General features: G+C 37.6%; 1 protein-coding gene across 4 annotated transcripts in view; it reads right to left on the reverse strand.

Annotated features, from left to right (window-relative positions):
• The window catches only part of SYT1 (synaptotagmin 1), a 333,690-nt gene that overhangs the window by 107,172 nt on the left and 210,561 nt on the right, over positions 1-15,957 (reverse strand). The window lies entirely within an intron of this gene.

Raw genomic sequence — 15,957 nt, forward strand, 5'->3', positions numbered from 1 at the left:
GCAGTGAGCTGTTTACCCCTGTAAGGCAGAGGCTGAGCCCCCTCTCCCACAGAACAGTGGCTCTGAGTCCCCGGCTGTCCCACAGAGCATTTCTGTGCCACCCTCAGTGAGGCAGACGAGTGATGCATTCTCCATGCAGTCTAACCTCCAGGCTATAGGCTCCCTCTCTTCTCTGTGGGGTGAGACACATGGCTTTAAACTTCCTTAGACTAAGATGCAAGCCATGTTCTTCCTCAACTCCTGGCAGTGCCTTAGCAACTATTCCTATTACAAAATAAAATTGGTGACAACATTTGGCATTTCCCTTTCCTTCTTCAGCCCCACTGTAGCTCCACTACCTCCAAGGATGAAAACACAACCTCCAAGTAAAAACAGCAATACCTATGACAAGTAAATCCCATAGTGAAAATTGAGTCTGCTGTTTGAAAAAACATACATAGAGGGTTCTGTTAGAAAAAGAAATTGTAAATGATGAAAAATCTCCAAAATGGCCCATTAAAGTAATTTTCTTTGCTGTCTGATAAGTAGAGCTCCAACTTATCTTCTAGTTCTTTCAATTGTAAATAGTTACATTAATTTCAGTAAAACTATGCTGAACAATGTTTGTAGGATTATGTCTTGAGGTGAACTTACTAATACACAGGGAAAAAGCACTGCATGTTTGTGACAGCATTCCTTTAACCTAGGAAAGATAAGTATGGTGATTTATAGAAAAGGGATACTTTGCTAAGTCACAACTAATTTTCAGACTTAAATTGCTAATCAAATAGTAATTTTCATGGTATTTTTCTATATCCCAGCGTGAAATTTACTCTGTTTTAGAGCTTGCATAAGGCATTTTTCACAACATAAAACCTGCATTAAGGTGAGGTTTGCGTTGCACAGGCTGTCACAGAGGACCATGCAACAAAATGAGCATTCCTCCCTGTGAATATGTGCACTGAAGGTCAGCAGCACCATGCACTACACTAAAAAGCCTCAGGGGAACAGAGACTTGTAAAATAGAGGGTTTTTTTCTTCTAAATATATAACACGAAGAAAAATTGAAAAGAAAAATTTTTAACTTTATATCAACAAAATTTTATTCAGATCTAGATTTTCTTGATGCATTTCATAATGTATCCTGATGTATTGCACCAGTGAGGCCACACCTCAAGAACTGTGTTCTTAAATTTGAGTCACTGCAAGTCAAGTAAGACAATGTGATGCTGCAGAGAAGGGCAACAAGGCTGGTGAAGGGACTGGAACACAAGTCCTCTGAGGAGTGGCTGAGGGAGCTGGGCATGTTCAGCCTGGAGGAAAGGAGGTTCAGGAGGGCCCCAATCACTCTCTACACCCACCTGAAAGGAGGCTGTAGCCAGGTGGAGGATGCTCTCTTCTCCCAGGTTACCAGAACAGGGTAAGAAGAAATGGCCTCAAGCTGAGCCAGGGGAGGTTCAGGACACCAGGAATAATTTCTTCACTGAAAGGGCTGTCAAGCATTGGAAGGGACTGCCCAGGGAGGTGGTGGAGTTACCACCCCTGGAAGTCTTTAAGAAGCAATGTGGGACTCAGTGCTATGGTTTAGTTGACAAGATGGAGATTGGTCAAAGGTTGGACCTGATGATCTTGGAGGTCTTTTCCAACCTAAAGAATTCTTTGATTTGGGGATGTTACTGTGATTTTACACATTGCCTAAGGAAAGGAAAGTGAACTGTCAAATACATTACTATTTTAAAATACATTATAATTTTATATATATATTTATAATTTTATTAGAATTTTATGTATTTTGATTTCAGTGCAATTTGGAGCTTTTGAAGTGTGGCACATACATGTGGCTGCAATTACATCACATTAAGGACATTCATTGCATTTACTCTTTTTACTTTACTCTTTTAATGCATTATTTAGTTTACTAGTTAGTCATTACTTATTATTTTTATTTATTATCTTCACTTTTACTTTTGCATTACTTTGATCTCACATTTGTCTTGTGTTCACTCAATGCGCAGTATTCATAAGACAACCTGCTTTTATAATATATGAAAGCTTTATCATGGGCTCAGCCACCAGTAAATTGTCTTTAAATCAGCACAGAGTTTTAAGCCACCACAAATATAGAAAGGTAATTTATATATGGTAAAAACAGTAAAGACACAAGATACAGCAAGATAGAGATTATTTTCAAAAACAACATAGGACATCTGATGTAAAATTTCTAACTTCTAGAGTTCAAGTCAACTATATTGGTGAGCATCACACTTTAAAAAATTTGAATCTTAACCTTGCACTGCCTTTTCAATATTTTTAATAACTAAGGAATGAAGCAAAATAATATTGTCTTGCCAAAATCATGTCAGAAAGAAATCTGCCAAAATTTGCCTTACTTTCTGATTGCTGACATTAGCACATTACAATATAGCAAAAATAGGGTTTGTTGGGTGAAATCAAAAAGGGTTTCCAGAACCAGAAGATAACTTTTGCTTATTTTGAGATGACTGCTTCTAATGTGACTTGTCACAAACTCCTGGATCAGCTAGGTGATGAGGTGCCTGACCTTGATCTGAGGGAAAGGAAGTCCTCATTAATATTCCTTTTCAGTGGAGCTTCAGAGCCAAAGTTGTGCCTACATACAGGAACACTATACTACGTGAGAAATGCAGTTGGCAGATGTAAAAAGAGGGTGAGAGATTTTATTGTTATGGTGAAAAAAAGTCCTTAGATGAAGATAAAGTTTTTGTTTCTGTCACCTGCAATAGGCAGTGCTCTTGGAAGGTAGTATTTTTTTGTGCTGTGACTAGTATTAAACACGTCTCAAATCATAAATAATTTATGTTGGCAGTGCTGTCCCAGGAGAGACCACTAATGTAAGCGAAGCTAGTTATATTTATTCAGGCACATCATGGTAGAGGTGACACTTGATGAAAGAATAAATCCTTCCCTGGAGCAAAACTAAATGCCATTTACCTCACTGCCAGTGGCTCAGAGACCTAGTATCTCTGCAGTGGTTTCCAAAAACTCAACCCCTGAAGAGATCAAAATACTACCCCAAAATAAACCTTATTTAATAACTCCATAGTTACACTTTTTAACTATGGCAAACATGAAGCCTGTATTTTTTTATCAATAGCCCTTTTATCCCTTCATGAAAGCAGGCTCTGACAGACATACCCCTCCCAAGTGGCTAGGAGTTATTTAATTGGCCTCACATGCCTTCAGGTTGAGCCAGCTCCTGCCTGGGAACAACCTCCTGTAAGCCAGCACTGCAACCAATTTTCCTTTGGCTTCTCTCTAAACTTGGCAAAGCTGTGATTTATCCTGGCTCATCTCAATTGTTGATCCTTATCTGAGGTCACACATGATTTTGCTGACTGCCGTGACATCACAGGGTCATACACAACACACTTTCTGTCTCTCCTTCTGAAAATGTTTCTTGTCCAAGTAGTAGCACAACTAGCACCAGTTAGAAAATGCTTGAGCAGGGATGTGAGATTTCTAGATCATTGTTCATTGCAGGAACATTCAGCATATTCAAAGAACTACCCCTTACAGGAGCCCTCAGACTCAAGCAAAAAAATAGCTAGTTCTTTCCTTATAACTTCTCTACATTTATTTTTATTTATAACCTCTGTACATTAGTCCTGAAGCTACTCAAAAAACACACATCAGCATTCAGGTTTGCTTTGCTAAAATGTTAGCTGAAAGCTTTCCAGTCCTTCTTAGCAACCTTTGTGTGAAGTAGAGAGGAAAGTAGACAAATATTGGTTTACATTCATTCTTTTTCATCAAAGTATCCTATGGCAGACAGTCTAGTCTGGAAAACAGAGCAGAGACTAGCATTGTCAGGAAGCCTTAAGTCTCTCAGCCATACATCAAAAAAACATTTCGGAGGCTTTAACCCTCCTTCTTCCTTCTGTAACTGTATTCTCCACAGAAGTCAGCATGGCAAAACTGTGCTTTATTCTGGAGAGGCAGGAGGTGTAAATCAGAGATGCTGTGTGATAATGGAACCAGGAAAAAGGAAGGAAAAGAGGCAGTAAATGAAAGAGACTGAGAAGAACTGGAGATGTAAGTCACAAATTGGTTATCATTTACTTTCAGACCACAGATGTGACCTCTAATACTTACAAGTCATACATTCTGTCAACATGCTTTGCAATACTAATTTTCAGACATACTGCTGTGGAGATTGTCAAGACATCTACTGACTGTCATTAATGGTCACTTGTCTGGTGGAAGCAAATACTGCACCTTCTTGGAGAAATGATCTCTGGTTATTACTTTTTTAAAGAAAAGGCAATTTTACATTCACCTAGCATCAGGACAGAATCAGAGAGATGTTATAGCTCTCAGTCCTCTACTCCCAAAATGTCATTACAAACCATTTATTTTCTTTGCCTCATAAAATATTGTGAGAAAGCAGGGAATATCAGCATTGCTTTGCTGTATCAGGAGTTCTCACTGACACTCCAATCTGCTACTGGCTCCCAACTCACATGATGACAATGCTGCATGAGCAACAAACTTCTGTAATAAAACATCCTGACAATTTTGGCCTATTAAGTTATGTCTGGGAAGTGGATGGTAAGGCCACACCCAACAATATTTATTTATTTTTGTCCTATGAAGAAAGCTTGTCTTCACCTCTTACAAAAATGAAACCAAAGTAAAGTAAAATCAACTTTGTAACAGAGAGGCATTAAAGCATCTGCCAATCTATGAAAAGTGATCCATCTTACCATATAGGATGGATACAAAATATGCTCCTAGCACTTAAGATTCCCCTGATACCAGGGGGAAGATTACACAAGGCTGCCCAAACAGAGGCACTATCAGTAGCGTTGGAGGCAATCCTGTAATTTTGTCTGCAAGGACCAAAGCACTGCTGGGGTCCAGTCAGTGAAAAAATCTTGAGCCCTGTAACAGTCTGATGGTGACTTTGAAACACTTCTTTGAAATGAGTACCACTCAATGCTGAAAGGAGGGAGGAGTTAGTGAAGCATCACATCCACTCCCTGCTCACTGCTACAGCACTCTAGTACATCCACCAAGGAACTGAACTGAGCAACTGAACACTCATGGATGAGCTACACGCAGAAGGAAGCTGAACAACATCATCTGCCAGTATCCTGCATCCCTCTCAGGCACAGAAAGTGGCACCATGGTGGCCTGCTTCCCCCTGAGCCAGTAATGCTGGGGAACAGCAGTGGTGACATGCTGATGCAAGGGCTGCTGTACTTTGGGGGAAACATAAAACCAACATCCTCAGCTTTTTTTGGTGATGAGAGATCCCCCGGGATTTTCCCTAAAAGATTGTAATGCCTTACAGCCCCATCCAACTCTCATTAAACTAAATGGAAACAACCTCAATCACATCTGTGGAAATTGGATGTTTGCTGGTTTGGCTCAAGTCCCAAGTGAGGTAATTACATTCTTCCAACGACTTCCATTGGAAAATTTCTGTGTGTGTGTCCCCTTCCCAAATGATCTCAAAGTAGCACTCTACTGATCATTTAAACTAAACAACTGTCCTAAATGCTCTTTTTTTGACAACAATCATGAAAATGTGTGCTGTGATAATAGAACATGTGAAAAGCGGGTACAACTCTCAGCAAGCAGCCCACTAAAATCAAATGGAAGGTAAAAGAATTACACTGGTATTTATGAAGGTCTGAAAAGAAATTTGCTTCTACCACTATGTGCGTGTGACACGTCTCTAAAATTACATTACCTGTAGAGTTACAAACTTTTAATGAAATAAGTATTTTATACTAAAATAACCACAGCAAAAGTAAAATTAATTTACATTAAAATAAGAATCAGTGTAGCAGTTCATCAGGTAAATTACAGGACATATTAGAAATGTTATTTACAATTTTGATCCTCCAAACCACTTGTGTGTGACAAATTTAATTTGATGCACCATTCAGGAGCTTAAAGGTTAGTACACATTTAAATATTTTACCAGACTAAACCTTTTGAGATTCTAAAACCTGCTGTGTAGCATTTCAATATCTGGACTCAGCCTGCATAACCATGCTCCCTGAGTTCAGGGAGTATTTTTTGTCCATTGGTCTTCTCCACTCATCATACAATTTCCCACTGTCCTGGCCACCTCAATGTCCTAAGACTCAGAACTCATCGATAAATATTTCATGAGGCAAACAAATTTAGAAACTGGTATTCTGGAATAGCTTCCTATAAAGTGATTACTATCATTGACTTGTAATCTAAAATGCTATGCTGGGCTGAAATTTATGAATAGTAAGCTTGCCTTATCTTTGTCGGTCCTCCTTCCCTTGCTCATGCTGCAAGTAAATTTGTACCTATGGCACATAATGAACAAACAGACAGACAAACAAACAACTGACTCCAGGGTTGAGACCTGAAATGCCATATTCCAGCTCAAAGCACATGCTTGATGAAAACTGAGTGCTCAGGTCTTAGGAAACATGATAAAATAGCTATTTTTGGAAGTTTGATACCTAAAGAACAAACAAGATTGAATGCTGGGTTAGCAAGTGTTTTACTTGTGATGAGGAAAGTGTTAATAAATACATAAATGAAACAACACAGAAGTAAAACAGAAAATCCATTGAAATCTGGTAAGGAAGGACCATAAAAGCATATATAAGAAAGGTGTAAAAATTATTGAATGCTGTTAACTTGTTAACTATGTGAAGAATGTATTTCCTCTTTAAAACCTCTCTCCAGAAAAAAAAAACAAAAAAAAACCCAAACCAACAAACCAAAAAAAAAAAAAAAAAAAAAAAAAAAAAAAAAAAAAAGAAGACCTTCTCCTAGTCCTGGAGGTTCCCTCCCCACTGGGGTACAGCTAAATGGGTTATGGTCCTGACAGAGGTCTAGGAGAAAGCAAGCTTCTTGTGTGGAAATGACTTCCAAACCAACTGGCAGCTCACTAGCTTTCACATAGTCCTTCTCCCTTCTCCCTTCCTCTTCAAGGAGCCGACACCCCTATTCCCCTGGGTCAAATAGATGGCTTGTTTGTTTGCCTGAACTGTGCTGACAATAAAACAAAACACTACATCATGTCAGAAGCTTGCATCCTATACCTGCAGTAAGAAAATTTCCCAGTAGGAATCAACATATCAACTAATATTAAGGACAGAGTTCAACTGTCCCCTACTCCAATTCCATCACAGACAGTACTATGACAGTATCACATACTACGGTCAAAATAATTTATCTAAAACTAGCCATTGCTTGATTACATTGATATTACTCTAATAAACATCAAGACTTATCCTGAAATTGCATACAAGATGGTCACCGTATGCTCCCTCAATAAAGGAGCTGCCAAGACAATAAAGGAGCTGCCAGCCAAGACTCAGGAGTACCACTCAGGCTGCAGCCTACAATACCTTAGCCTCAGGTCTTCCTGGGACTAAAGGAAACCAAGGGACAAAGACAGAAAACTTCTATCTGCCTTTCCTACAGGAACAGCTAAAAAGTAATGTGGGATTCATGTTGCCATATTCTGCAATCTTGTTTGAAACACTTGTTTAAGCACAAGGAGCCTTGAATAGCCAGTGTTATTTGCTCATTTTGTCCAAAGACATTTCACAGCAAAATGCATATGCTGTCCTTCAGCCAGGCCTCTAGCCCAGTGAGCTCTCTTACTCTTCATCAGACTGTACAGTGACAGAAGAGATTGAAGCAATTGCTCTCCAAATCAAAGAAATCAGGTCTCTAAGAGCAGAGAAAGTGTTCTAAGGCTGTAAATCTCTCTGTTAAATGGGCTTAACCTAGAGCCCTTCTTAGATATCTAAGTATGTGGGATCGGTACCATTGCATATACCAGTTTTTCCTTCTAGATGAACCTGGGCCTCCTATTTCTAAGTCATTCTGAAGAGGATCAACACATTTATCTCAGATCTGTTAATTCAACTTCTAGAGTCTGATTCTTAAAAACTAAGTGTAGAAAGCCTAATAATTTTTGGAGCTTCTTTTTAAGATGTGGGTTGAATTGCCTTTCCCATCTGAAATTATAAACTTCATCTTTCATTTTGGTGGCGCTCACTGTAATAGGAAAACAGTGCCAGCTACAGTACTGAAACATGCCCCCAGATGATATAGGGGCTGTGAGCAAATTAGGGAGCTCTTGCTGAAGTTGGTAATTAAGAGTAGATTCAGATTCTGAAATCTGCACAGGAGTAGGCAGATGGCTTGTTCAGCTGCCAGCTGGAACTCAGCCTTCATGAGGCAGTCATTCAAGTTCAGCACCACATCTTTCTGTGGAGTCAGAGCAAAGTCCTCCCATACCAAGATTCTTCTGAATATTTGAGGCCACTTCCACAGCTCTTGCAAAGTGGCTGCATGTTCTGGAAGCAGTAGTGACGTTCTGATCCAGAATCATTCAAGAGCTTGCCTGACATAAAAGCCAAGACTAAGAAAGATAAAATGAATGTAAGAAAGGATGCTGTGTACCTACGGTATTCCTGAGAGCTTCTCTTGGTGGTCAGTGCCTTAGTTTTTCACCCACCTTGGCATATAGCACTGATGACCAGGTATTTTAATGTATCAGTATTCTTGTGTCTTTCAAAAAAAGATAAACACTTAAAAATCATATTAACCAAAGGACGGTTATTATATATTTATAATACCTCAGACAAGGCTTTAGTTTGGACAATTCTCAGCAGGAAACTCTCCCAGTTCTAAGCAGAATAGTTAACAATAACAACAAAGAATGGCATTCTGTTCTTTAGCTGTGCCAACTTACAACAATTTCCCAGAATAACAGTGGCGAGAGAATATTTTCTAGCTTGCCACAGTGCCTAAGCACAAGTAGCTGAGGGAAGGATGGGATATAAATCTTAACAGCAATTTCTATATTTTCACTGCACATTTAAACCATACTTTTTAAAAGAAAACCCACTACCCACAGTCATAGGTGCCTTTTATCTTTTATGCTGTATGTTGCTGAGAATCAATCTTTAAATGTATTCTCAGTTTTAATTCAGAACAATTGTTCCATGAACTCTTATTTTTAAAGCAAGATTAGAAACAATTATAACTGATAATGTGTAATTCTGTAGGTACTTTATATGCAGGTAAGTCTGAAAAAGGCTAACAAAGATTATGTTTCTTTTATTCACACAAACACAATTTCAGTGCACTTTCTCTCACACAAAGTAATGAAATTTTAAGATACATTCCCAGAACTGGAAGTAAGCCAGCAACCATGTTCAGTTTTCTGCTGGTAAATTGAATTCTCTACTCAGTGTATAAGGTACTGGCACAACTTGACATATCTATAGGGCAATAAAATACCTACCAGAGTAATTGTAACGTATAAAATAATAATCACAGTGATGTGATAGAGGAGACCCCTGGGGGTAGTCTGACACCCCTTGTTAAAATGCCATCACCAAACCAAAGGCAGGTGCTCACCCCTGTTTCTGCTATAGATGAATTTCATTCCCTTGGCTTTAAAAGTTAATTTGAACATTTTTTTTTTGTTTTCTTATATTTTGCTGAAATGTTTTCAGCATCATGTGTTTTACAGGAGAACTTGCTACTCCTTCCCTGTCTTTCAGAATATACAACTCAAAACAAACAGCTGTTTCTGCAAAGGGTGTTACAGATACATGTAATCAATAATGTATAATTCTGTTTGACATTGAGGTTACCTTCCCAGTGTGCTACTGGCTTAGACACAGCATTTCTGATGGAACAATGAATTCTCAAGGTGATGCAGAGGAAGACATGGGTTTAGCCTTTGATAGGCTCTCCCTGACCTGGGGATGGAGAGTGCTGCATCTGCTGCTCTGGTTCAAGCTGTAGGAGTCTGCTCTTTTGATTTCTGCTTTCTTCCTTGGCTTGTCCAAGGAGCCAAGATAATGGCCAGTGTAGGAACAGGGAACTCCTTTGGTCATAAGTGTGTCAGCTGCATGGGTTGAGTTTGCTTTGATTGGAGGAGATTATTTCCCTGCCCACAGCTGGGGCGTTGCAACTACATGATCTTTAAGGTCCCTTCCAACCTAAACCATTCAATGATTTTATGTAACCTCCTGGCAAGCATGTGTGCTTGCCAGTGCTAGATCCAGCTACAGTCTGCAGCAGCAGCACTGCAGGGTCATGCTCAAGCAGCGTGTACTTCTAACAGCCTGAGGTTCCTCGCTCAGTTCTCTATGAGGATCAAACTGGCAGCTGTCATGAACCCTGAAGTTTAAGGAGAGGACATGTTTAGGGAGGCCCATCAGAAGGCATATGAAAAGAACTCATGGGTTGTAAACTGTAATAATGTAAAAAAATAAATAAATTCTACATGTCAGAATCAATCATTAAAATATTGATGGAGTATAGCACAACGGGACCTCAGACCACATGCTATTCCTTCCAGACAAGGATTTTCATCTGCTTCATGAGTTTTTACTTCCATTCTTCCATCTCTCAGTATCTATTTATACATTGGGATTTAAAAGCTGTATTTTCAGGGTTCCTCATTTAAAGCAAACAAAATATACTGGACCCCTAGAAATAATCACAGCTTTTTCATATCATGAGTTTATAAAATAACAAGAGTTGAACTGTTTTTCTCATGATATTTGTGTCTTCTGGATGTGTGTGGGCAGTATTTTCAAGCTTTTCCCTATCAGCAGGAGATCTAGAAATTTTATTTAACATTAAAAAAAAGGAAATTAAGTTCTCATCTACACTCTGGGACTGGGGCGTTCAGGGAAAAAACAAAGTAATCTGATATTTGCATTTAAATTGCTATATTTAGAAATAATGGAGTTTTCCCCCCCATCTAATATTGTGCTGTAATAGCTCTGTCTTGTAGTTCTGTGTTCCAAAATAAATTCTTATTTCTGATTTCCCCTGTTTCTTCTGCAGTGTAAAGCTGTATGTATCTGCAAGGCATGAGTAGCTGCGAATGAATTTATGACAGGAAGGGAGACAAGAAGACTTGAATTCATGCCGTCCCACTTCCTCCAGCACTGCCCTTCAGACTTCCCTGAACATCAAGAAACTTCTTTATCTTCTCCAAATCTCTACATACAAACACTCTTTGCCAAGATACCCAAATGGATTTTGCCAAAATCTGACTGTTCCTAAGCTGAGAATTCTGCTAATTGTTTTGCTAAATCTATGTGTGCACACATATAAATGTATGTATACATATTCTCATTCCTACAGGTAGTCAGCTGCTACTCAGGATGATCTCTGAAGCAGAAACCCAATTCTTTTCTGGCTAACCTAAGATATTAGAAAATGACTAACACTGGCATGTACTGTGAAAATATAAATCAGAGCTATTGCTGCAAACTTTATTCTGATTTTATGGTACACGTACAAGATCAATCCAGTTTCTAAATCTGAAAGCATTCTATTATCAGCATTTTGTATCCTTTTTATGAACTTAGAAAATAATGTGCCTTCTCCTCCCTGTACCAGTGACACCTGTGCTCCAGGAAACAATGGGAGAAGCCTAATGAATTTGTTTTCTGCAAATGATTAAGCTATCAGCTTACAAAAATTAAGTTTCAGAGAGACCCCATGAATAAAATCCTCAATTTTCTAATAACAGACATAATCTGGTAAAAACTCCTCGATAATCTTGAAGCCACATACAAATGAAAAATTAAGAAATTAACTTTACTGTCATTTGTAGAGGGCAATAAGCATTCTTAATACACCTCAGCTGGTCAAGCAAGAAAGGCAGAAGGGCAAAACAGCAGAGAACAGCAGGGTGAAAGAAATTATGAGATGTGTCTAAGATGACTGTTGAGTGCTGAAATTTTGACTTAAATAGCTAAATATATAAATACAGAATCAATTAATTTATTAATTTATTTGCTAAATTACCCAAATACAAGTTGGTAGTCAGCTTAATAGGATATTATTTAGAACTAAACCAGACCTGAGCCTTACAGTTATTTTTACATTTTTTGTTACAGTTCTCTATACAGTCTCCAGTCTCATTTTGGTTTGACAGTAATTCACTAGTCCAAGGGGAGGGAAATAAAACTTTCTCTGCAATGTGAGAGAAGTCTGGACAGAACATCAGATTTTAGCCAGAATTATCAGAGATTTGAGCTTCTGGTTTTGGGGGATTAGCAGTCAGTTGTACAAGATGAATCAAATTCAGGGCTTTTGAGCACCAGCTACTGAAGCCAAATGGAGTGGCAAGCCAGCCAGACATTTCAGAATCGGGTTTGTATAGAAATGTAACTTTTTATATAATTACAATATAAGGCAGCAACGAGCATTGAAAATATGCAATATCTTTCTATTACAGAGGTAATGACACTATCCTGGATTCAATGCAATCAGCTATTATAGCTGTTCCAGATTTTACCACCAGCATTAACAGCACATCATTATTCAATCAGATGCATGCTGTAATTTTATTGGATTTTTGCTGTCTTGTTTACTGGCAGAATGAGGTCTCCTCTTCATACAGGAATGTGCCATTAGAGAACATATCAACACCACTTTAATTTTAAAATTATTAAATAAACTAATGGTAATTTATGTCAATTTATATTTGTGTATGGTTAGTCTCAGTATCTTGACATTTAAAGTCTCCACCTAAAAGCTGTTGTTGCCAGTACCACAGTCTTGTTACAACACACTTACTGTAAATGTATGGCAGATATTTTCCTAGCCTGTAGACAGATCCAGATGTAAGAGCACTAAGAAGGAAGAAGGAAAGAACTGATAGATCTTATAAAATCTTTTAAGGCATTTTGTTTTCAGAAGAGTAAGTGCTTTTTTATCTACTCTGTTTCCCTGCTTTTATCAGTTGCTGGATTGACTATATGTAAAATGCAAAATATAAAAGCAGAGATGGTGCCTTTTTTCACCTTCTGGTAAACAGATTAAAAATTCTGCAGATTAAAGATAAATAAGGATTGAAAGGACCAATGAAGTTAGAGTGACATTTATACACAGTTCAGTTCTGGAAAAACAACTGTACTGTGATTATGCAAATCAGCCACTCACAACCAAAATGCAGGGATTTACATAACGGAGAAAAAAATTCCTCCCAGTTATGGCTCAGTAACTTACCGGGTTCTTGCACTTTAATTGTATGACTCATTGTAATAAAATTATCCCACTTGCTTTATCCAGAGTGAAATGTATGTTAGGACATTGCCATTCTGAATGATGCGTGTGCTTTTGGAAGCCTACATTCTCCTGTCACAAAATGTGGTGTATGCTCTACTTTAAAGAGATACAAATCAAGAAAAAACCTCCAGATTTTCTGCTTGTACCAACGAAAATTTTAACCTGGTTTATGTACTGCATCACTGTTCTTGAAATAAATGTATACTGATACAAAAAAGTCTTTTCTTTTTCTTGGAACTTTTATTTCCTTATTCTATTAAATTAATCTTTTTTTTTTTTTTTAATAAGACTTGTCTTGTGCATACATCACAGAAGAAAACACCAGTATAATTTGAATTGCAATAATTTAAATTGATTTTTATCTTGTACTTTTGCAAAGTGAACTTTTATTGGGAATCCTGGTATCTTTAGTTATCTGGTATGTTTAGACTATTTAAATTCTGACATCTGTGTGTTCTACAAAACTTAGTACTTAAAAAAACAGAATCCTCTATTTTAAGCTGCACGGAAGGAAAAATATTTATTCAGCTAGATGTAGTTTGATGTACCTTTATTAGTGTTATCATGTATTCCATTATTAGAATGTTGTATTTCCTTTTTTTTTCTATTCAATATAAGCATGACTTGATACTATATAATTTCTAAGACAAAAGAGAAAGTGAAGACTAAATAAATTAGGCCCTACTATAGCTTGGCCTAGTTAGCACTCAAACCAAGTTGATTGCAGGTGAGCTTTTTCACAACACTTTATCCTATTATATATACATCCATTACATCATGATGGCTTCTTTTCCATCTGCAGACATCATAGGCAGAAAAAACTAAAACATTTAATTATTTATCTCACACAGAGATAAACAACAGAGCACTGAAAAAAGGTCCTCTCATAATAAACACTGAGATTTCAAAGTCTTTCCTCTCATGTGGGGATGAACAAGAGACCTTTGGAAGTAAAAATGGTAAAGCACATGAACTAAAAAAGAGGCCTGTTCTGATCTGAAAAGATTAGAGAACTTGCTGACTATGACATTTCACTGCCAAGTGTAAGACTTAAATCACATCCTCAGTTCCAATCTACCAGAGGAAAAACCTGATCCATGGTCCTGGGAGTGCTCTTGACTTCCAAGAATCTCTGCTGTCCCCAGTGGGGCCCATGCACCATAGTTCCTCTCTCTCACACAGCAAGAAATTCCCAAAAAGACACTATACCAACAATTTGGTTTGTACTAATTTACATTCTGCTCTGTTTTAAGAGAGATTCTAAAAAAAAATTTGCAGCCAGCTGTAAGAGTTAAGTCCTGAAAACTTTTCTAGTACAATTACATTTTTTTTTTGTAATAGATGGAAACACCACACGGACAAATTCCCACTAGCATAAACTGAACAACTCATGAGAAAATGCTATAATCTTCCAATAGGGAAATGAGGTCTCCTCTGCCCTCCTGTCCCCAATATTTTTTAGACAGCCTTGTTTTGTGTTTATGTTAGTTTATAAATGAAAAATACATACAAATGTGTGTAATGAGGTCCCTTCTTGTAGGATTTATTATTGAGGAAAACAGGCAAAAGAAAGTTATTTGTAATATAAAATGCTCAAATAGGTCATTGGCACTAATCCATATTTAGTATTTCAAAACCACCCCCACACCAGTTCCTTGCCCCTCTGCAGTACAATGAACATTCAGCTTTCTTCTTGAAATGGCAACCCCCCCCCCCAGTGCAGCAGAAAGCAACAATAAATAGCCCCAGCATTTGATAGAGATCCTGGGATGATCCAAGCACATCTGCAGCCTCTATAGTAAGAGCAGAAAACTGGAATAGGGTTTGTGACTACCTTAGGTTCACTTCTCCAGGACAACAGTACTGCGTGATCTTGGATAACAGACCAGACTTCTAAGATGGTGGCAATATATTCTGGTGTCACTATTAGCATAAGGTACCTTATTTTATAAATAATATGATGTATTTCATAAGAAATAAGATTTGTCTTATGACCTAATATACTTTTCTAAGTAAGCACTTTCATTATCTAACAGTAGGGGCTTTTTTCTTGAAGAGATAATAGAAGTTTTAGTCAGTTCAACTTGAAAAGACTCTCCAGATTGGACTTTCCACTTGTTTTCTTTGTGGTTTTAAAAAAGTAAACAGGGGATTCCAAATTTCTCTCTATCCACAAACCTTTTCCTACACCTACCCATTACAGAGTTCCTCATACTGGAAGTCATTCATGCAAAGTTAAAAGTGAAGTTTAAAAATAAGAGACTGTTTACGTAAAAGTCCCATCTATGTTATTTACATAGCGTGGTGAGATAAAAGTTACAAGACACGTTTCAAATTCTGACTGTCCCTCAATGTCTTGTTTTTTCATTTTTTCTCTTTTTTCTTTTTGTTCCTGTATTTTTATATTTTTGTTCTTTTGTTTTGTTTTCCCATGACATCCTCAGACAATTTTATTTCAGTATGGTCTTCACTGGACTGCATAGATCACCAAAACAATGGCACACAAACTTCTTACCTCTATAACACATTAATTCTTGCAAGTGGGAATTTTGAGTGACAGAGCAAAGCTGTTTCCTATCAATTTATCAAAAACTGCACCTGCCACATTGCCAAGATTCATTTAGAGATAAAAAAATTATTAATATTTGAATTTATTATCTGACTTTATCAGTCACAGCACATTTCTTTACACAAAGGATAGCCTTCTAAAGATGAAAACTCTTACATATGTTAAAATACTTCCCTGGACATATTTTAAATTTACTTTTTCTGGCAAAGAAGTTATTACAGATTGAATTACTTTCTAATGCTTGCTACTAAAACACATACACAGAGCCTTCACCTTCTTGTCTATAAAAGGGCCAAAATGATCTGCTGGTA

The sequence above is a fragment of the Melospiza georgiana genome, chromosome 4 (assembly GCF_028018845.1).
Source record: "Melospiza georgiana isolate bMelGeo1 chromosome 4, bMelGeo1.pri, whole genome shotgun sequence".
Taxonomy (NCBI): Eukaryota; Metazoa; Chordata; class Aves; order Passeriformes; family Passerellidae; genus Melospiza; species Melospiza georgiana.